The sequence below is a fragment of the Henckelia pumila genome, chromosome 4 (assembly GCF_033568475.1).
Source record: "Henckelia pumila isolate YLH828 chromosome 4, ASM3356847v2, whole genome shotgun sequence".
In the NCBI taxonomy this organism is placed as follows: domain Eukaryota; kingdom Viridiplantae; phylum Streptophyta; class Magnoliopsida; order Lamiales; family Gesneriaceae; genus Henckelia; species Henckelia pumila.
Window position 1 is genome coordinate 148,935,756 of NC_133123.1, and position 23,561 is coordinate 148,959,316.

The following is a 23,561-nucleotide window of genomic DNA, read 5'->3' on the forward strand; positions in this document are numbered from 1 at the left end:
TAATTAAAAATGATTAAAATGAGGATCTAAAAATACAAATTAATAGACTAAAATTGTGAACTGGTCGATAACAAGACCGAAAATCATTGCACTGAAATCGAAACATGACCAAATAAATGTTCAAAAACACAAATATGATAGTGCTTTCTAATGTTCATGATCTCTGCCCATATATAATTACACATAACTTTTGCCCCTATAAATTTGTAGGGTACAACTTGAAAAGTTGGAATGGTCCAAGTCATGCACATCTTGTATCTGATTGTCACATCTTGATCAAGTCAGCCACATAAATTCTTGATGATTGAAATAAATAAACTTTACACTAGAATATTCTATGACCACTATATATAGTTTGGCCAGACAAAATGAATGGGCGACAAAAGTGACATTTCTCCATTAATTTTCTTTTATTGTTTTTCTGTTCCCTCCACAATCCATAAAAATATTGAGTTTTCCCATCACCCCATTTATCCTTTAGCTACTTGATATTGCCATCGTTAATTAAAACCTTTAGGCTTCGTTTGGTTGCCTATATTATTAATATGTGTATAATTTATCCTATCAAATTACACGCTTTTCTCATCATATTATTTATCAATCTATTAATTATTTATTTTCATCAATCAAATCATCAATTATTTATCTTACATCAATCAAATCATTTAATTTAAATTATTATATTACCTCTTATAAATAATATTATTCATATTTTATTTATTGTTAAAAGGGTAAAATGGTAATTTGTTATTTTTTAATATAAAATTTTATCAATCAAATCAATAAATTATAATACATCAATCAAATCAAATATTATATTCACTATCATTTTTTATTTATTTTTTATTACATTATATTACTTATCTATGTATTATTTATTTCATCATAACTACCAAGCGATACCTTACCGTTTGGTACACGATATATTATTAATTCATGTATAACTTATCTCATTCAATCTCGCGTTCTTCTCGTTATATTATTTATCCATCTATTAATTATTAATTTTATATCAATCAAATCATTAATAATTTATATTGTATAAATCAAATCATTGAATTTAAATTACTATATTACCCCTTATAAATAATATTATTTATACTTTATTTAATGTTAAAAGGACAAAATGGTCATTTAACATTTTTATATAACATTTAATCAATCAAATCAAATAAACTATAATCTATCAATCAAATCCAATACTATATTAACTATCATTTCTTATTTATTTTTTATTACATTATATTACTTTTATATGTATTATTTATCATATCCCTCAACCAAACGGTACACATCTAATGTAACCCTTAAAATCATGAATTAGTTGATAAATGATTATCGATAATTTTCGATTTAATGCAATTATTTATCTTTAAAGATTTAATCCATGGAGATGCAAAAATTTTGCTCTTGATTTTTTAAAATAATTGTATACGATATATTAAACTAACTTTTGTATATATATAAAAAGTTGTTCTGTAGTTTGCACTCAGCGAACATGTATTTGATTACTTATATTAAGCTTACTGATCATCTATATAATATAGACACCATTTTGTTCACCATATTACTAATATATATATAACTTATCATATTTCATCTCACGTTTTTTTTATCATATTATTTATCCATATATTAATTATTTATTTTATATCAATCAAATCATTAATCACTTGTTGTATAAATGATGATCGTAATTGTGTAATTTAAATATTAGAGAAGTATATCAAACTAAATTCATATTTGAACCATCGACCAAAGGAGACAATTGTTACTTTAAAAAAGCCCTCACCATTATTATTAGAATCAAATAAGTGATCTTAGTCTATGATCTTGGTTCTATGATTAATTGTATGTGGTGGAGGCTTTTGAAATAAAAAATTTTAGATGATGAGAATGATGCAACTGAATACTGATCGATAATCTGATCGTTATATTTTTTGATCGTTATATTTTGATCAGGATGGAAAATTATGATGTCCAACCATTACAAATTAGTTTATCAAAATTGAATTTAGAATTTAAATTTGACATTATACATAATTGCAAGTGCAGACAAAATGAAATGGGCTACAAAAGCATGATTTTTTTTTCCATTAATCACCTTTTTAACATTTTGTACTTGTGTGGACCGCTCCTTGTCCAACACATTCATGACATTGTGTTTCATTCGCCTTGTCCATGGTCATTTCACAACATTAATTTTCATTTTCATCATCTTATCCCTCAAATTGCTATTATCGTATCCTTAAACTAGGATCTTGTCTCTTGTTTGGACAAAACTTGTCTTCTCGGATATAAATTTGCACATAGTTCGGGTTTATGTGAACCGGGGTACTTGCCTGAAAACCGACCCGATAACTGCAAGTTATGTCACACCCCAAACCGGGCCTAGTTGACATCGGCGTTGTTTAACATTTCGAATCGTAAAACAACAAGCCACATAGTATAGAAAATAACATTCAACCAGTCTTTTACATAATCAAATATTTCTTTACAAATAAAAAATACGACAATAGCGAAAACGACAAAAATAACAGAAAATAACTACTAATAAAACTTCAACTTGATCACCAACCCCATAAAGCATATCGTTCATCCTCTTCTAACTGTTCTTCGGTATCTGGGGAGGAAAGTAAGGGGGTGAGTGTTTTGAGAAACACTCAGCAAGTGGGGGCCGATCGAGCACGATAAACACCAAAAATATATTTACATGTACACATGTATATTTCATAATCTCGAAACAAAATAAGCATGTTGAATCCGAACAAATACAAAGCAAATATTGCACTGTTAATTATCTCATTTTTCGTGGTTTTACTGATCAGTCCCCTATGCGTTACTCCTCTAAGGGGAGAGGCCAAATGAACGGTTATTATAACCCACCGCATCAGGGCCATATCAAATCAAATCAAATAGTCGGAAATTCCTTAACCATTTTTAAATCGACTCTTAACAGTGCATCTCAAAATATTTACAAATAATTCTAACATGCTTCAAATAATATCACGAATAGCCAACAAATAATATATATCAAAGTGAAACGAATATTATCATGCCGATCGAATTTTCAAAATATAAATATTTATGTTATAAAACTTAACTCACACGCAAAAATAAATATAAGTGTACAAACTTATATCACACAAAAAAAGAAGTAGAAGCCCACTTATCGTATTCGATTTCTAAGAAAATCGTGAAGGAGTAGATGTTGTTATATGATCTCGAATTTAAGAAATCCTCAAAACCAAGTGAAGGACCGAAGATATTGTTTGGACTTTGGACAGAGAAACAATGAAACTTCTTGATCGAATGTAGCACTCACTACAAAAAAAATTTGGATTTAGCCACGCCCAAAATCGTGGCTAAAACCGTGGTTAAAAATTTTAACCACGGTTTTAGCCACGGTTTTTGAAACCGTGGCTAAATCCACCGTCGCTAAGTTTAACCACGGTTTTTAACATCCGTGGTTAATTTAGCCACGGTTTTTTAAAACACCGTGGTTAAATTACCAACGGTTTTTTTAAAACCGTGGTTAAAATAACCACGGTTTTTACAAAATCGTGGTTAAAATAACCACGCTTTTAGAAAAAACATTGGCTAAATAACTACGGTTTTAGAAACAACCGTGGTTAAATTAACCACGGTTTTTAAAAAACCGTGGCTAAATTAGCCACGAAAAAAAAAAACGTTGCTAAATTAACCACGTTTTTTTCAAAACTGTGGTTGAATTAGCTACGGTTTTTGAAAAAACCGTGGTTAAAATAGCGACGGTTTTTTAAAAAACCGTGGTTAATTTAACCACGGTTATAAAAAAACCGTGGTTAATTTAGCCACTGAATTATAAAAAACCGTGGCTAAATTAACCACGGTTTAGAAAAAACCGTGGCTAAATTAGCCGCGGAAATGAAAAAAAATTGTGTCTAATCTAAATTAGTCGCAGAAGATCAAATGCATAAAAACTAATGAAAATGTGTATCAAAGATAAAAATATCTTCCAGAACACATAAAATCAAACAAAAAAAATAAAACTAATCCCACAACAAACACTAAAACTAATCAAAATTATATAGACGTTTAACATTTAAAAATCTAAATACATAGCTAAAACAACACGTTCATAACCTTATTGTGTGAATGAGATGAAGCAACAATAGCTTTTTAGATAAAATGATATGAGCAATTCCTATATTTCATAACCATTAGTTTAATTCTATTCGAAATTTCCAAATAAAATGATAACCAACAATTCCTAAAATCCATGGCATGCACTAAAATGTATTAAATAAACTCATCCTAAAAATTCCAAAACGTGACAAAATGAAGAAGAAAACAACTACTACATTCTTCAATTAGAATACAAAAGAACTAACTTGTGCGTCAACACCTTGAACTCGTCTGATAGTATAACCTACAACATAAACGACATTAATACATCAATATAGTATCATAAATGAGTTGAAAATGAATTAAATTCAAAGCTTTTGATACTCATTTCTGGGTATCCTACAGTACCTCGCAAAAATGGGCAGCAACCAAGCTGAAACAAGCCTAAAAACATTGAAGAACGAAACTAGAAAACCTGGATCTAAACTGGTAGCTGTTGATGACGGTTGACGGTGGTAGCTCGCGAGAACATTTCCAAACACTGTTGAAATGAGCTAAAAAACTCGAAACTGTTTCAGAATATTCAAATATCATAAACACAATTCTAATCAATTTGAAAGCAATGCTAAATGGTTTTGAATCCACACTTTACAAGAAGATTAAGGTACACAACAATATACTATAGAGTAAAATTTTAAAAAATATTGTAGACCTGAGAATGGGCATCCACGAGCAGGAGAGTTGGTAGCTGAAAATCGTAAGCTTGATGAAAACCAAGCAGAAATAGAACCTCGTCCATCATACTACAACATAGGAGAGTCAGTGACAGATGTTATTGAAAAATTTTGTGCATCTTGCTTTAGAGGCTGACAAATAAAATAATATATAAAACCATTACTTCCACTAGAGCCTTGGAAGCAGTTTTGCAAATGTCGAACAACACATTAAACAAGATTTGGGTTTGATACCATCACAAAAAACTAGAGCAATTAATCAATCACCACAAAACAACAAAATTCCACAAATAAACCCTAAAAAATAATATATCTAATCATGAAAATAAAAAGGTAATTCGCTCACCTAGAAAGTTCTTGATTCTTCTTTCTAAGAGCTTTGTGAAAAATTTAAAGCCAGATAATAGAGTACAAATGAAAGAAGGTGAAGAACTTGAGCAAACTGTTGAAGATAAAAAAAATTTATAGAAAAAAGTTACCACTAGCAAAAGAGGATGAACATTGTATATACATGTACAAATAAAGAAAAATTCATATTATTGTGTCATGATATTAGTCACGTAAAACAAATCCAAACATAGTCCACAAGTTCAATATATAAAAGATGATGTACTTGGCATAAACTTGTAAAAAAAAAAAAGCACGTTGAGTCACCATACCTTTATGACTGCAAATATTTCAGATTTCACTTTAAAGTTAGCAATCACGATGTCTAATCATTTGTTACTCCACAACTAAAATGACCTATGACATTAATACGTGTTAAAAAAAACATCAAATATTTATATCAAACATCACATATCAACCTGCAGAAGGGAAACATCAAAACATACTAAAGACTAACACTCCTGAAAAGAAAATGGAACATCCCACCCATCACAAGGATAAAACACAAACAGCAAGAGAGTTCCTAACGAAAAGACCAACTTTTAGTTTATTAGTTCAATTGGACGATTAAAACAATCACTTCAAAATACACATCTTCGTCAAAGAGGAGTGTTAACAATTCATCAGACAATATCAAACATTAAACTCTCATCTTTCCAGCTAATGGGATGCTAAACGGTTCTGTGCAGTATATCCCAAGTCGTGCTAGTGCAATGAACGAATATTAACAACAATTTAAAGAACAAAAAATTATAAATGAATAATTAAAGACCCATTATTTTAAATATTTTGGAAATTTGAAATTATGCTCCAACAAATTCTGAAAAAATATCAAATACCTTCAATATATCGACTTCAATATAATACCTACAACCAATAATAAATCAAATATCAATGACAATACAAATGAATTAAACTCAAGATTTTTTTACCTAATTCAAGTAGTTCAGATATATTAGCTGAATCATTCCTGATAATGTCAACTTCAATGCAATTCATAGTGCTTTTACGCTCATGACTTGCAAAGTCACCGTTTATAGTATTAGTACTTACAGAAAATAAATAAACATTTAACATTTCTCGACAGTAGAATCAAAAAAACGATTGAACTGAAAAGAACCAACCAGATCAGCAAAAAGGTTAAACAAGAATGGCTGCACAGGGTAGATCATGGTGGGGATGGTATCATGGGCGAGAACAGGAAGTAGGTCACTCATGGAAGGTGACTTTTGAAGCGTAATTGCTGACACAAGCAATGCAACAGCACTCATTTAAATGTCTGGAACTTCTCATTTAATTGCAGTACTAGATTGGACTTATATTTTATTTCAATATTTATTTATACCATTTTAAAAATAAAAATAAAAAATAATATCTAAGTTCACCATTATACATACATATTTTAAATAAATTATTGTAAATAAAATAAAAACACAACACTAAATTAGACGTACTTACCTCCATTGAGCCAAAGAACAAGAGGCTTCTGTTGTGCGTGATCGGTAGCCTCCATCAGCCAATAAAATAGTGCTCGCCCCACCCCTTCGTTCACCATTAAGTTAATTTGTTAAAGATGTATTCAAATTAAAATAGGCTATTAAATTAAAAATATGTATAGTTACATATGTATTCAAAACAACTATTAGAAAGCATTAAGGTACTTGTTAAAGATGATGAACATATCATGTATCCAATATCACGGGAAACATAATTACTTTAGCAAGCTGAGATTCCATTTTTTTAATGCGAAGAGAAAGGTAAACATTGGACTTATCTATTTCAATTCGTGAGGCTGCTGGGTGATGCACCAAAGGCTGTCATATTATAGGAAAGAATGCATGTCGCCAAAGCACAAGTCAAGCACTAATATCCAACACAATGCAGTTTGCACACAAGCACTGGTAGAGGCTCAAATACTTGATATTCAATAGCTGAGGAGTTCAAACACCAGTAATGTACCTCAAACGCAGCAGTGGTGATCGAGTGTTCTGTAATAGGCAATTAATCGAACACAATGTGCGCAGCAGCGTAGAAACTCGAAATAGTAGCAATGTGTTGGGATCGGTTCAGAGGGTAGAGGGGGGGGGGTGAATACACTCTGAAACTTATTTTCTTTCTTTTAAAGATGATCAAGTGAAGTTTAGTTCACTTAATCTATTTTCTCAACTTCTAAAACAGTTTGAACAACTTAAGTAGTGCGAAAACAGTTCAAAGGTTTTAGTGATGCACAAGCAAGTTAGAACAAGATGTATGGGCAAGATATATGATAAGTATGCAATAATGAGTAAGGCACGGCTTATGGAAGTTTGAAGGCTTAATCCTTCTACGTCTCCCCTTCTTCCACTTAGGAAGGAATTCACTAGAAGACTTTGGTTATTACAACGTCTTGCAATACACCCACTTCAGACTTAGGACTTATCCAATGCCTAATCCAAAACTCCTAGATTCACACAGATAAGATTCTCAGTTCTTATCAAACTGGTGGAAGCTTTCAGAGTAGCTTCAAGTCTCTTCAATAGTGGACGAGGTTCGGTTGAGCTTCTCAAACTGCAGAGCGGTCGAGAGGCTTGGAAACCCTAGATTGATCCTTGAAGATCAGATATGTAGAATGTAGGCGAGGGTTGATTTGAGCAGCAAGTGAATGATCGTATAAGTGTGCTCAAGTATTGCTTCAGTATATCAGATGAAGGATTCTGATAATATTCAAATGATTGAGTTGATTGTGTTCGTCCGTGTTGTTCCCCTTTTTTTTCTTCTTCTTGAGAAATCTTCCCTTTATATAGGCCTATCATCAACGTCTTTATTTTGAACATTCTGAGGCTGCATTGAATGCACATTTAATGCTTCATAAATGTATTGATGATTCTGCATGAAGATCGTACACTTCTTTAAATGCAGATAACTTCCAGGGTCCAAATATGGGATAAACGGTCGAATGCTTTATCTGTAGTCATTCTGCGTTTTTGCCATTTTAGTGCAACCTGTTGTCTCGATGCAAGAACCAAAAGATCTTCTGATACGCCGGTTCTGCTTTTGATAAAAGATCTTGCAACGAACGTCTTGTCTCAAGTATTTGACTTGACAAATCTTGATAAGCAGTTGGCATCCTACCGGTAGATAGAGTTATCCTCTGCTGGTTTGAGTAACTAGTCGATAGACTTGTGACTGCAACCGGTCGATAGACATAAGCGGTTGACAAGCTTTCGGTAGATATCTGAAGGGCTAGATGGTTGCGGTATCAGTTGCAGTAGATACCTGAGATACATAAAATTGGCAGCACACTCCTATACAATGAGTTATTGTTTGTTATCACCAAAATATCGGATTCAACAATTTCCCCCTTTTTGGTGATGACAAAACTAAAGTGCTCCGAAATAAAGTATGAAAGCATTAAAATGAACTTCATTGAGAGAATGAATTTCATTATTACAAGAAGCAGTCTTATTACACCTACTGAAGAAAAAATAAAATGAGAGACAGCTGAGATAAGTATAGAAGAGGCAAGTAGTTCATCTTTTGAACCAACTAGCTCCTCCTGACCTATCGTCTTCTCTCTTTCTTCTATCGGCTTCGTCCTTTCTTCTAGACTCTTCTTCTCGTCTTCTTGCCTCAGCTGCTCTTCTTTGCTCTTCTTCCCCCTTTTTGGCATCACCTTGGTTGAGTCGAAGGACGATCTCAGTGAGTTGAGTGCCAAGGCAGGCTTGCATAGTGTCAATTTTTGCATCCATTCGAGCAATCAGAGTAGCTTGCATAGTGTCCATCCGATCGTTCAATTGCTGATGAAGGCGTTGTTCGGATTTGACGACTTGACCGGAGACGGTAGAGAGTGATTTAATTTGAGTGCGATGATGGGCAGTGATCTCTTTGGACAATAGAGCAAGTTCTCTAGATACGGTCTCAAAGTGCCGAATCATCGTCTGTCTTGAGTTGTCAACCCATGCGGAAGTGCCTGCGATGGATTGTGAAAAAGATTGAACTGTTTGCGTGAGCTCCTGAAGCCTGGTTACTAGCGTTTGATCAAGATCTGCTGCCATTGCTTAAATAGAGGAGTCGTCAAGCTGAAGCATTTGACTCTCTGGCTCATTCCTTGGTGAAGCTGGGCTAGACTCGTGATGAGTTGATGCTGGTGATCTGGCTGGTGAGCTGGCTGGAGGACTTCCAGTAGTGGTACAGTGGGAGATGTGGTGGTCTCGACTGCAGCCAAGATGGTAGGTGGAGTAGCAGGATCAGCAAACGGTGCATCCATCAAGATATCTTCGATAAATTTGTCAGTTGATGGAGACGGATGAAGCGCTGGGTCAGCAATAGTCAGTGGCTGTTCTGGAAGTGCAAGTGATACAGTAGTGCTTGGTATTATGGTGGAGGGCACTACGGCTTCACTGAAGCTTGGAGCCTCTGTCACAGCGGTGACAGGAATTTCTTGTTCAACATCCTCGAAAAATTCTTGAATATGTTGTGGAGAGTTGTGAGCGGTCGCAGCTGGAGATGAATGATCAGCAGCAGCTTCTGGTTGAGGTAATGAGATGGCTGCTGGTGCTGCGGTTGAGGCGGGGTCGACCGGTTGAGATGAGGATGCTGCCACAATCGATCCTAGAGCGGATGATTGAAACAGATCAACAGTAATGAGACCGGTGAGAATCCCATCTGAAAGAGCAGCGGCAGAGACGTCTTCTTCACCCTGATCTTGGGTAAGAAAGGTCTTCATCATTGCATGTGCCTCTAATCCATAAGCTTGTAGGCAAGTTGCAGAGGTTGTCGTCTGAACGTTGTTGAGAGATTGGTAGTGCTGAAGTAGTTGAGTGACTTGACGTAGGCTATTCTGTAGTCCAGTCAAGATCACAAAATCATCAGTTGCGGTAGGACTCTTGGACTTGAAATTTTTCACACGCTCAGAAATCAGTAGAGAAGTCAGGCTTCCGCGAAGCTTCAAATCAATGAGATGTCTTCTTCCCAAAGCCTCCATGATGTCTTCAGTGTCAGCGAGCAAAAGCATCTTCTGCTCAATGGTGCTGAGAGCTTTCCACTTGGGAAATATCTGAGTGAGTGTCAAGTGAGTGCGGGAATGATGCCACTTGTCAAAGTGTTGTAGATGACGCTTGACAGTACAGAGAGTATGAGCGGTGATCAGGTTGAGCTCCATGGTAGCTGCTGGTAGGGCCTTCGGTGAGTAGATCATCACACCTTTCCATTTGTCGTTGGGATCAGAGGGAGTGATCTTTGCAGTAGATGTGGCACCTTCCATGATTATCACGCCCTTGGTAGGACGTGGAGCAGCAGTAGTAGTCTCCTCGACCGTTGGCATCACTGGAGTTTGAACGGTAGGAGCAAGTCCTGAAAGGGACTTCAATTTCTTGTGTTGCCTCTTCTTCTCACCTGCAGGCGTGGATGGCACCGCCGCTTTGGATACTGAAGGAGAGGACTTGCTGAAGGCTTGAATCAGTGGAACATTCTCACAAGATTCTTCTTCAGAGTCAGACTCGATGATGAGTTGACGCTTGACAGACTTCTTGGAACGAGCCTGCTTGGCTGCTACCGGTATCATTGAAATCGGTTGAGCATAAGAAACAGCACTTGCGGTTGACGGCAGAGTGTCGACCGCAACCTCCTTGTTGTTCAAAAATTTGAAGATGGTAGCCTTGTTGAGCCATTTGGTGGGATGCAGTGGCTCAGTCTTGGAAAAATCCACTCCAAGGATACTCAAAATGTGGCAAATTTGCAGAGCAAATCCCTCGGATTTCCCTTTGCCTCTGATCATCTCACAGAGAGTGGTGAACAGTATGTCGGACCAGTTGATGTTGATCTTAGAGGCAATACATGCCATATATTGGAACTTCTCCATCGTCACTTTGTCGTACGATCCAGCCTTGGCAAGAAGATTCTTGGCCACGATGTTGGTCAGTAGCCTGAATGGAGCTTTAAGAGAAGTCTTCTGTGCAGGCAATTTGATCGGAGCGTCTGTAGCAGAGAACTCCTTCAACCAGTAAGAGCAGTTACCATCAGGAAGGTCTGCGCATTTTGTCAAGCCCCTGGAGGGCAGATCAAATGTGCTGGCGAAAAACTTCTGATTGAATGAGTATGACTCTGTTCGGATCAAGCACTTGACAGTCCCATGCTCTATCTGAGCTGTAGCAAAGAAGTCCTTCAAGATAGGCAGATCGCAGATGGCACTGCTGCCCAAAAATTTCTTCAGTCCGGAGGCTTCAAGAATGGTGAAGACCTCAGTGATTCCTGCATTATTTGCCTCAATGACGGAGTCAAAGCTGATGGCAAGGCAAGTCTTCTAGATCGACATGATGATCTGTGGATAAGAACTCAAACAGGAAGTAAGCAAAAAGCTTGAGAGTAATAAGAGATGATATTTTATGCAGTATGAAAGTTTTAAAAACGGTGAAAAGCTTATGTGCAACTTGACAAGAATATATAGGAACCTATGGGTCATAGGGTGATGTCATGTATTTGCAAATATAAAAAAATTTTGAAATTCAAAAAGTTTTGAAGTACACAATCGCCGCGCCCAATCAGTGTCTTTTGGTTCAAAGCACAAGGCTGCTAGTACGGAGCCTGTCAGGGACTAGCTAAAGGCGGATGATATGCAAACATTTAAGGCAATGTAACAGCTAAGCTATTAAAGTCATACTAGTAATCATTCCCCCTAAAAGCATGCATACTAACTTAGATCTACTAAGCCAAGAATATTTCGAAAATATGAAAACTTAGCGTCCGTTAGAGGCTTGGTGAATATGTCTGCTGCTTGCTGATCGGTAGATATGTATTCCAGCCTGATTTCCTTCTTTAAGACATGATCTCGGATAAAGTGATGTCTGACATCAATGTGCTTTGTCCTAGAATGCATCACTGGATTGTGAGTGATGGCTATGGAACTTGTATTGTCACAGTAGATTGGAGCTTCACTCGACCGGATTCCATAATCATTAAGCTGTTGTTGAATCCAGAGTATTTGAGCACAACAGCTGCCAGCAGCAAGGTATTATGCTTCGGCGGTCAAGGTAGCAATTGATGTCTGCTTCTTACTTGACCACGAGATCAGTCTGTCTCCAAGGAATTGACATGTGCCGCTTGTACTTTTGCGATCAATTCTACAACCTGCATAATCTGCATCTGAATAGCCAATAAGATTAAGATTTGAATCTTTGGGATACCAAAGACCCACATTAGTAGTGCCTTTAATATATTTAATAATACGTTTGGCGGCAATGAAATGAGATTGCTTAGGTGCTGCTTGAAATCTAGCACATAAACAAACTGAGTACATGATATCCGGTCGATTAGCAGTCAAATAAAGCAATGAGCCAATAAGGCCTCGATACATTGTTACCTCGACCGGGATTCCCCCTTCATCTTTATCAAGTTTAATTGATGCACTCATGGGGGTAGAAACGGTTGAGCACTGTTCCATTCCAAACTTTTTTACCAATTACTTGGCATACTTGGATTGATTGATGAATATTCCAGTTTCAAGTTGCTTTACTTGCAATCCAAGAAAGAAAGTTAGTTCGCCCATCATACTCATTTCAAATTTCTCCTGCATCATCTTAGAGAACTTTGAGCACAAATTGGGGTTAGTTGACCCAAATATAATGTCATCAACATAAATTTGTACTAGTAAAACATGATAACCTTTTACAAATTTAAAAAGGGTCTTATCGACCGTTCCTATTTGGAAATCATGTTCCAGCAAAAATTTTAGCAATGTATCATACCAGGCGCGAGGTGCTTTTTTTAATCCATACAAAGCTTTGTCAAGTTTATAGATATATTGAGGATGAGTAGGATTGACAAAACCTGGTGGTTGTTCAACATACACCTCTTCTTGAAGTAGACCATTGAGAAATGCAGACTTGACATCCATTTGATAAACTTTAAGATCCTTGAAAGCTGCATAGGCAAGAAAGATGCGGATTGCTTCTAGTCTTGCAACTGCTGCGAAGGATTCCTCAAAGTCTATGCCTTCTTCTTGTCTGAATCCTTGAGAAACAAGTCGAGCTTTGTTACGCACAACAGTGCCATGTTCATCGAGCTTGTTACGAAACACCCATCTAGTTCCAATAACATTTTGATTTTCCGGTCGAGGAACTAGATGCCAAACATTGTTGCGGGTGAACTGATTCAACTCTTCTTGCATAGCTTCAATCCAGCTGGCATCTAATAGAGCTTCATCTATCTTCTTGGGCTCTATCTGAGATATGAAAGCTGCATGCAAGAATTCATTAATCATTTGACCACGTGTTTTTCGAGGAGCAGAGGGGTCACCTATGACCAACCCAGGTGGATGATCTTTGTTCCACCTAAAATAATTCCTTAAAGGGTTGTCATCAATTGGTTGATGAGCGTCCTCGTTCACTGGATCATCATTGGCAGGAGGATCGTTGTCAACCGGTGGGTCCTCTACTGGTCTTATTTGATCACACTCGGTAGAGGGAACTGGATCATCCTTCCTTGGAGGATATGGATCACTGTCACTCTTCATGTAGATTTGTGTTTTCCAGTCTATGACTCAGATCATTTATGCTCACTTGAGATTGTTCTGTACATAAAGTAGACTCATCAAAAACAACATGAATGGTTTCCTCGACCGTTAGTGATCTTTGATTGAACACTCGATAAGCTCTGCTAACGGCTGAGTAACCAATAAAAATTCCCTCGTCTGCTTTGGCATCGAAGGCTGTCAAATGAGTTTTATCATTGTTGTGGATAAAACATTTGCACCCAAAAATTTTGAAGTATGAAATATCAGGTTTTGTGTCATTCCAGATCTCATATGGAGTTTTGTTAAATCGTTTATTAATCATAGATCTGTTTTGAGTATAGCAAGCTGTGTTAACTGCTTCTGCCCAAAGCCTTTGAGAAACATTAGAATCAGCAATCATAGTTTTAGCTGCTTCTTTTAAGGTACGATTCCTTCTCTCAGCCACCCCATTTTGCTGTGGGGATCTAGCAGCTGACAACTCATGCTTGATTCCCTGATCATCTAGATAGGTCACAAGAGTGGTTTAAAAATTCAGTCCCTCGATCACTCCTGATTCTATCTATCACAGTAGATTTTTCATTTTGCAAGCGTTTAAAAAGCTTAATCAGGTGAGGTGCAGTTTGATCTTTTGAAGAGAGGAAGATGACCCAAGTAAATCGAGAAAAGTCATCTATTACTACAAGAGCATATCTCATTCCCCCTATGCTTCTCACTGGTATAGGACCAAATAGGTCCATGTGAAGTAAATCTAAGCATTTGGAAGAAGACATACACCCTTTATTTTTAAAAGTTGCTCTCACCTGTTTTTCTAGTTGACAAGCAGGACATACTTTGTCTTTTATAAAATCTCCTTCAGGCAGACCAGAAACCAAATCGTGCTTCCTCAAATTGGAAATGGACTTAAAATTTAGATGATTTAACCGTTTATGCCACAACCAATGTTTATCATGATGAGCAGTAAGGCAAGTAGGTGATGAAATATGTGAGCAAGACCAGTTTACCTTGTAGGTGTTTAGGTCTCTTACACCGGTCATAAGAGTCTCACCTTTGTCATTTTTGATGATGCAAGTGTGCTTGTGAAATTCGACCGAATGACCATTGTCACATAGTTGGCTAATGCTTATCAAATTATAGCATAAATTGTCAACAAGCAAAATATCTTTAATAATGATGTTATCATGGATAATCTTACCCTTATCCACGGTTTTACCTTTGGAGTTGTCTCCAAAGCTGATCTTTGGTCCTTTGCACTGCACAACTTCTGTTAGAAGATCTGGATTCCCTGTCATGTGTCGTGAGCAACCACTATCTAAGTACCAGGTAGTGTCCTTGATAGAAGTGATCTTCTCGCCCGTTTGAACTTTTAGTACCTGTTAAAAAGGAAAAACTTTTGGTACCCATATCTAGTAGGGTCCAGGTCGGATTAGCCCTTTCGGGACCCACACCTGGAACACCCTTACAGGTTTGCCCATGTGTGTGTCCAGAAATCTGTGCGGTCGATAAGCAGTAACTGTGTGTGCTTGTGAAGTTGTTGTGTGTTGCTTGCTTCTTTGATCCTTATCAGTTAGCATGTATCTCTTTTGAACTGGCCTGCAATTAAAGTACTGGTAAGGCTTCTCCTTTGACCATCTTCTCTTAGAGTAGTTGGACTCATTCCATGGCCTTTTGAAATTAGATTGGTTTCCCTTTCTTCTTTCATTAGGTTTTGGTTTAATCCAAGTTTCTCTTCGATTAGAGATCTGGGGGTCCACATATCCCAGCCCTTTATGCTTGGAGCTTCGTTCATTGGATACTTTCTGATTTTTGTCAAAGTTGCACTCATCATGTTCATATATCGTGCTGGACCTGACAAATCTTATTTTGTTAAGACTGTCCTTGTCCAGACTTGACTGAATACAAGATTCCATAGACTGTTCATTTGTTCCAAACCCTAGACCGGTTTTGTCATGTGCCGGCCTTTGGATTTCTTGAATCTTGTCAATGGTTGCAGAAGATTTATTCCAAGCTTTAATGGTTTCAAGTAGTTTTTTGTTCTCAGTCAAGGTTGCTTGGAATACTCTTCTCAAGGTGTCATTCTCGGTAGCCAGCAAATTTAGCTTGACCTTAAGACCATCAAGCTCTTTTCGCTGCATGCATCTTGATTCGCTTGACTTATCTTTTAGGTCAGCTCTTTCTGCCTTTACTTCCTCGAATTCCTTGGATAATGCTTTGTATTCATTAGCCATTTCGTATAAAGCAGTAACTAGATCACTATGAGTGAATTCGGGTGAACCAAAGTCAAATACCTCCTTAGCTTCTTCTTCGATGTCAGCCATAAGACATTCCACCTTTTCATCATCGCTGTCATCTGAAGAGCTTCCGGTATCGGGGTTGTCAGAGTCAGACTCAGCCCATTTGCTTTTGCTTTCGTCTGCTACTAGAACCTTTTGGTCTCTCCTTTTTCTAAACGTCCTCTTGTCATCCTTGCCCCTTCTTCTTTCGGAGAATTGCTTCTGATCATTGCTCTTTGGTTTGGTGCAATCTGCAATGAAGTGGCCTGGCTTGCCACAGTTAAAACAGGTAGGACCATCGTCTGTATGGTCCGATTTATGATAACTTTTAAACTTGGAATTGTTTTTACGCATAAATCTACCGAATTTTTTGACAAAGAGTGTCATGGCCTCGTTGCTGATTTGCTCAGCTGATCTCTTTGGAGCTTCCTCGACCGGTGGACGCATCACCGTTGAGGTTAAGGCCTTGGTTGGTTGAGAGGTGGATGGTTCATCTTATGTTCTCATGTTGAGCTCGAATTCGTAGGCTTTGAGATCTGCAAATAGGTCATGCAGTTCAACTTTGCTTAAGTCTTTTGACTCCCTCATGGCCACTGTCTTGATCTCCCATTCTTTAGGCAGGGCTCTCATAACCTTCACAGCAATTTTACGGTTAGTATAAGTTTTACCTAAAGCAATAAGATCACAAATGATACTACTAAACCGTTCATCAAATTCAGCCATGGTTTCTCCTGGCTTCATTTTGGCATTGTCATATTTTTGGATGGCCATGGTGAGCTTGTTTTCCTTGGTCTGGTCATTTCCTTCACACAGCTGAGTGAGCTTCTCCCAAATCTCCTTTGCTGTGGAGCATGACTTGATTTTGCTGAACATGTTCTTGTCCAGTGTCTTGTAGAGGATTTCCCTGGCCACATTGTCGAGATTGGCCTTCTTTTTGTCCTCGGTGGTCCACTCAGCTCTTGGTTTCTCAATCATTTGTCCTGCACCAACGGTTAGAGCTGGATTGACCTTCATGATTTTGATAGGACCGTCTGTTATGACATATAGCATGTCATCGTCCTGTGCTGCAAGATGTGCCTGCATACGAATTTTCCAGTCATCATAATCTTCTTTAGAGAACATAGGAATTTTGTTAAAAGAAGTCATGATTTCAAAGCTTTTAGATCAACAGTTGAGGAAAAACCCGCTCTGATACCACTTGTTGGGATCGGTTCAGAGGGTAGAGGGGGGGGGGGGTGAATACACTCTGAAACTTATTTTCTTTCTTTTAAAGATGATCAAGTGAAGTTTAGTTCACTTAATCTATTTTCTCAACTTCTAAAACAGTTTGAACAACTTAAGTAGTGCGAAAAAAGTTCAAAGGTTTTAGTGATGTACAAGCAAGTTAAAACAAGATGTATGAGCAAGATATATGGTAAGTATGCAATAATGAGTAAGACACGGATTATGGAAGTTCGAAGGCTTAATCCTTCTACGTCTCCCCTTCTTCCACTTAGGAAGGAATTCACTAGAAGACTTTGGTTATTACAACGTCTTGCAATACACCAACTTAAGACTTAGGACTTATCCAATGCCTAATCCGAAACTCCTAGATTCACACAGATAAGATTCTCAGTTCTTATCAAACTGGTGGAAGCTTTCAGAGTAGCTTCAAGTATCTTCAATAGTGGACGAGGTCCGGTTGAGCTTCTCAAACTGCAGAGCGGTCGAGAGGCTTGGAAACCCTAGATTGATCCTTGAAGATCAGATATGTAGAATGTAGGCGATGGTTGATTTGAGCAGCAAGTGAATGATCGTATAAGTGTGCTCAAGTATTGCTTCAGTATATCAGATGAAGGATTCTGATAATATTCAAATGATTGAGTTGATTGTGTTCGTCCGTGTTGTTCCCCTTTTTTTTCTTCTTCTTGAGAAATCTTCCCTTTATATAGGCCTATCATCAACGTCTTTATTTTGAACATTCTGAGGCTGCATTGAATGCACATTTAATGCTTCATAAATGCATTGATGATTCTGCATGAAGATCGTACACTTCTTTAAATGCAGATAACTTCCAGGGTCCAAATATGGGATAAACGGTCGAATGCTTTATCTGTAGTCATTCTGCGTTTTTGCCATTTTAGTGCAACCTGTTGTCTCGATGCAAGAACCAAAAGATCTTCTGATACGCCGGTTCTGCTTTTGATAAAAGATCTTGCAACGAACGTCTTGTCTCAAGTATTTGACTTGACAAATCTTTATAAGCAGTTGACATCCTACCGGTAGATAGAGTTATCCTCTGCTGGTTTGAGTAACCAGTCGATAGACTTGTGACTGCAACCGGTCGATAGACATAAGCGGTTGACAAGCTTCCGGTAGATATCTGAAGGGCTATATGGTTGCGGTAGCAGTTGCAGTAGATACCTGAGATACATAAAATTGGCAGCACACTCCTATACAATGAGTTATTGTTTGTTATCACCAAAATGTCGGATTCAATACAATGTATCTTCAAGACCCTTCGATCTTGAGTAATGAGCTCAGACGCATCGGTGGAGAAATTTCTTCCACGGAAATTCACTCCAGATCGGGAATAGGATTCAAGGTGAAGAAGAGATTGGAGGGTTGCTACGAAAGAATGGTCAAAACGACATTGGAATAGGGCACGGGAGACGGTTCTGGATGTCGTTTTGAAGAGCAAACATGTGAGAGTTGAAATGAGCATAAAGTTATGGGCTTGGCTCAAATACTAACGTAAGCTTTGAACCCAAGCTAGAACACTAATAATAGCATGAAATCGGAGCAGATCTCACCGGAGAAGACGCACGGCAACAGCAGGTCAGGAACAGGGCTCGGTTTGGGCAAGTAACGAGCATCAAAAATAGAGATTCATGGTTCAAATCTAAGCTACTGACACAATGAAGAAAACCCAGTGCCGGAAGGAGGAGATGCGAACATTCAAAGATTGAGAGTGAGAGAGCCGAGAATGAGATTTGAGAAAAGGGTTTCTCTTCTTCTCCTTGTATTCCTTCCTGTGTATAGTAATTTTTTTAAAAAAACAATAAAGAATTAAAAGAAAACAATTTAAAATTTAAAAAAAAACGTTGTCAAAATAATTAAATGTGTTCTTTCTTTCTCTTATCTATATCTATATATATATATATAATAATTGAGTTTTTGTTATTTTTGGCAAAATCCCGCCAAAACTGTATTACTAAAAACGGAAATAAAAATCTATATCTATATATATATAATAACTGAGTTTTTGCCATTTTTGGCAAAATCCCGCCAAAACCGTATTACTAAAAACGTAAATAAAAAATTTCATAATTAAGTTGTAATATTCATTTTATTAAAAATTTTATAATATTTACATATTTTTATATAGATATATATACATATACAATATTTATTTACCAAAACAATTTGAAAATCATGATAGGTGATATTATTAGTGTTATACTATTTTATATAAATATTTTAAAATATAGATAAAAATATGATTGAATTTAAACAAAATTAAAAATAAACTTTTTTTGTGACTTTTAATAGGTGCGTTGTTTTGCTTACAGAGATTCAAAAAAAAGACAATATTACAAGTGATAGACTATTTAATCTAATTAAAGAAAAAAAATATAATTGCGTTTAAACAAAATTTAAATTAATCTTTTTCATGATCAAACAAAGTTCAATTTTTTAATTTTAATGAGGTGGTTATTTTGATATAATTACATTGTTATGATTAAATTATAAATTGATAAAATAATATTTTATTAATTTTTTATTATAGTGATATAAGAACATTTTATACTATTGTATCATCTTATCAAATTTTTACGTGATATATATTATATTAGCATTTTTTATATTTTATTTTTATATCTTGGTATTTAAAGTTTAAAAACTAAAAAAATTTCATTTTAACATTTAAAAAAATTTATCCTTAATTGTTTTATATAATACAATTATTGCATTTATCAAACTTATTGTAAGATCTTATAAGCTATTCTAGGAGCGTTTATACTGTTAGGTATTATTTTTAAAAAAATAAGCTCTTAAGGTGTTTGGATGAACTTCTTTTAAACAACTTAAAGTTTTTAATATGTTTAATATTGTGAGATCTTTTTTATTGTAAAAATTAACAAAATATATGATATTATGAAGGTAATGTAAGTAATTACATATACACTAAAATAATTTTATAATTTTATCATAAATGTCTATATTAAAAATAAAATTATTATTATTATATTAGGTTAATGCGAAAAATGGGTGATTGTTAATTTTTTAGGCTAATGTGAAAAATGGGTGGAGGACATTTAACAATATACAAGATAATATGGAGAAGTAAAATATTAAAATAAGACATTTCTAAAAAACAGGGGTGGAGCAAAATTTTTTAAAAAAATCATCTTATAAAATGTCAAACAACTTATTTCGACATCTTAGAAACTGTTTTTTTTATTTACCAAAAAAAAATTAAAGAGCTTATAAGATCTCTCAAACACCCTATAACCACAATGAATTTCAAATGATTCTAATATTCTAAGGATTTGAAATCCGTTGTGATTAACTTAATTATAAACTCAATTAAAGTGTGCGATCGGTTGAACCATTTTTTTTAAAAATAAGATCGGTTCGATCAGCGTTCGGTTATGAAAACATTGGTGTAAATAAATATAACGATAACTTTGAATTTTTTTTTTGTGTAAGTTATCTAAACGATGAAAATAAATTTATATCCATAAATTTCAAATCATTTTATTCAAACTCAACCTTACTTTATTTGTATTTTAATTATTTATTGAAACACTTATGATTACTAATTTTTACAACTAATTAATAAAAATAACACACCGTGCATCGCACGGGTGTAATACTAGTATATATAATAACTGAGTTTTTGCCAAATATAGTAAAATTCCGCCAAAAATTTTTAGCTAAAAAGGAAAAAAACACTACTTATTTCTATTTATGTTTTAAATGCAAAGAAACACATTTTAAATATCTTCATACCATACATATATATATATATATATATATATATATATATAATAGATAAAGATATTTCACACATATAATTGACTCAAGTTTACATAGTTTATAATATTTTTATTTGCTAAAAAATTTACCATTAAAAAGTAGATAAATAAATACGACAAGTATAATAATAAATAAATTATTATTTTTAAATTTTTTTAATCATTCTATACAAATTTATTAATTTAATTAATTATTATTTATCAAATAAATGCTTTAATATATAAAATTGTTAAAATTTTGTCGTTGAATTTTTAAAACGAATTACAATAGAATATTTAATATACGAAATGAAATAATTACCTAATTTTATTTTAATATTTAAAAAGTCTTTCAATTTTGGAGATTAAATTTTCTTAAAAAAAAAGTTGTCTTATACATTTAAGAAATAAATTCTTGAAAAAAAAGAAATTTGATCGATACTTCCAATCGGCTCAAATATAGCACCTACAACCAACAAAAAATAAATGAATTACAGAGTAATCTAAATAATGAAAAGATGTATATCATATTAATTAGCCACGGTTTTTTAAAAAACCGTGGCTACATTTAACCATGTTTTTTAAAAAACGTGGCTAAATTTAACCACGGTTTTAAAAAAATCGGGGTTAAATTTAGCCACGGTTTAAAAAAAACCGTAGTTAATTTAGCCCCGGTTTTTAAAACCGTGGGTAAATAACCACGGTTTTGTAAAAATTGTTGTCAATTTAGCGACGTTTTTTTAACTGTGGTTATTTAACCACGGTTTAAAAAAACCGTTGTTAAATAACCACGGTTTTGTAAAACCTGTGGCTAAATTTAGCCACGGTTTTAAAAAACTGTGGCTATTTAACCACGGTTTTGTTTAAATCGTGGTTAAACAACCACGGTTTTTTATAACCGTTGCTAAATTTAACCACGGTATTTTAAAACCGTGGTTAAAAAACCACGGTTATTTACAACCGTGGTTAAATTAACCACGCTTTATTTAAACCGTGGTTGTTTAACCACGGTTTTAAAATACAGTGGTTAAACACCCACGATTTTTTAAAAACCGTGGCTAAAGAGCTTGTTTTTTGTAGGGACTGCTTTGGACAGATTTATGAACTTTGATCGCTTCTAAATCTTCGATGGTTGTTATAGGTTTTTGTTGCAACGCTTAGAAAAATCCAAATGCTTCAAAACTGAACATAAACTTGATATCAGAATATTACGTACTTGTTCGAAATGGCCAGAATCCTTTTCTCAAAATGACGTCGCATTCTCGAGTTTTCTGGACAACAAAGTTTCTTGCAAATGAGCAGAACCTAGAGCTTCAATTCCTACTGATGGAGCTCAGATTTGGGCAGACTCAGAAGCTTCAAGAATTTCCAGAAGTTGTTCGAACTTTGGACCAGAACTCTGCTCAAAAGATGGACAAAAATTATGTTTCGAACCGATGCCGCTCTCGATGTTCTGGGCAGGCTTTTGCACTCGAGAATGAGCAGAATTCAAGGCTTCAACTGCTGCTATTTGGATTCTATTTTTGAGCAAAAAAACTCCTTCGAATCTGGGCTCTAATCTGCTCAAAAATGAGCAGGAAAACTCCTTTGAATTTGGGCTATAATCTGCTCGAAAATGAGCAGGAATTCTTCTTGGAAATCGACAGAAATTCTGCTCAAGAGTATGGAGGTGTGCTGCTCGAGTTTGTGTGCTCTCCCTTCAGCTTTAGCCACTACTTATAGCTGCAAAATAACATCTGAAAGACCCTCCATTCAATGACAATAATTCTCATTATCAGCCATCACTCCTCTTCATTTTGGCTGTTACAACTTCTTGGTGGTTACAACTCTTGGCTTTCATCTTTGAATTTGAAAAATCAACTCTTAATTCCATCGGCTATGACTCTTTGTTTCTGATGGAAATTTGATTTCTCACATCCCACCCTCCTTATTGAGAGTTTCGTCCTCGAAACTTGAGTTGAGTTGCTTTTCAAACAGATAAGGATATTGTTTTCGCATCTTCTCTTCGAGTTCCTATGTGGCTTCCCTTTCAGAATGATTAGACTACTGTACTTTAATGTATGGTATGGTTCGTCTCCTTAGCACTTGGTCCTTTGCATCCACAATGCGAATAGAAACCTCTTCATACTTAAGTTCCTCATTTAGATTCCCTTCGATTATAAGGGGTGTACTTTCAAGGATATGACTTGGGTCCGGAATATACTTCCTCAACTGAGACACATGAAAAAGATTGTGAATACTTGACATATCTGGTGGTAATGCCAATCTATATGCCAATGTTCCCACCTTGTCCAAAATCTCAAATGGTCCGACATATCTCGGGTTTAACTTCCCGTTTTCCCGAACCGGATCACCCCTTTCATAGGTGAGACTCTAACATAAGCCTTTTCACCTATTTCAAATTCCAATGGTCGTCTCTTCATATCAACCCAGATCTTTTGTCAATCTTGAGCACCTTTGAGTCTTTCCTTGATGATAGACACTTTTTCTACTGTTGTTTGGACGAGTTCAGGTCCAGTGATAGCTTTCTCTCCCACTTCATCCAAATACAAAGGTGAACGACACTTTCTCCCAT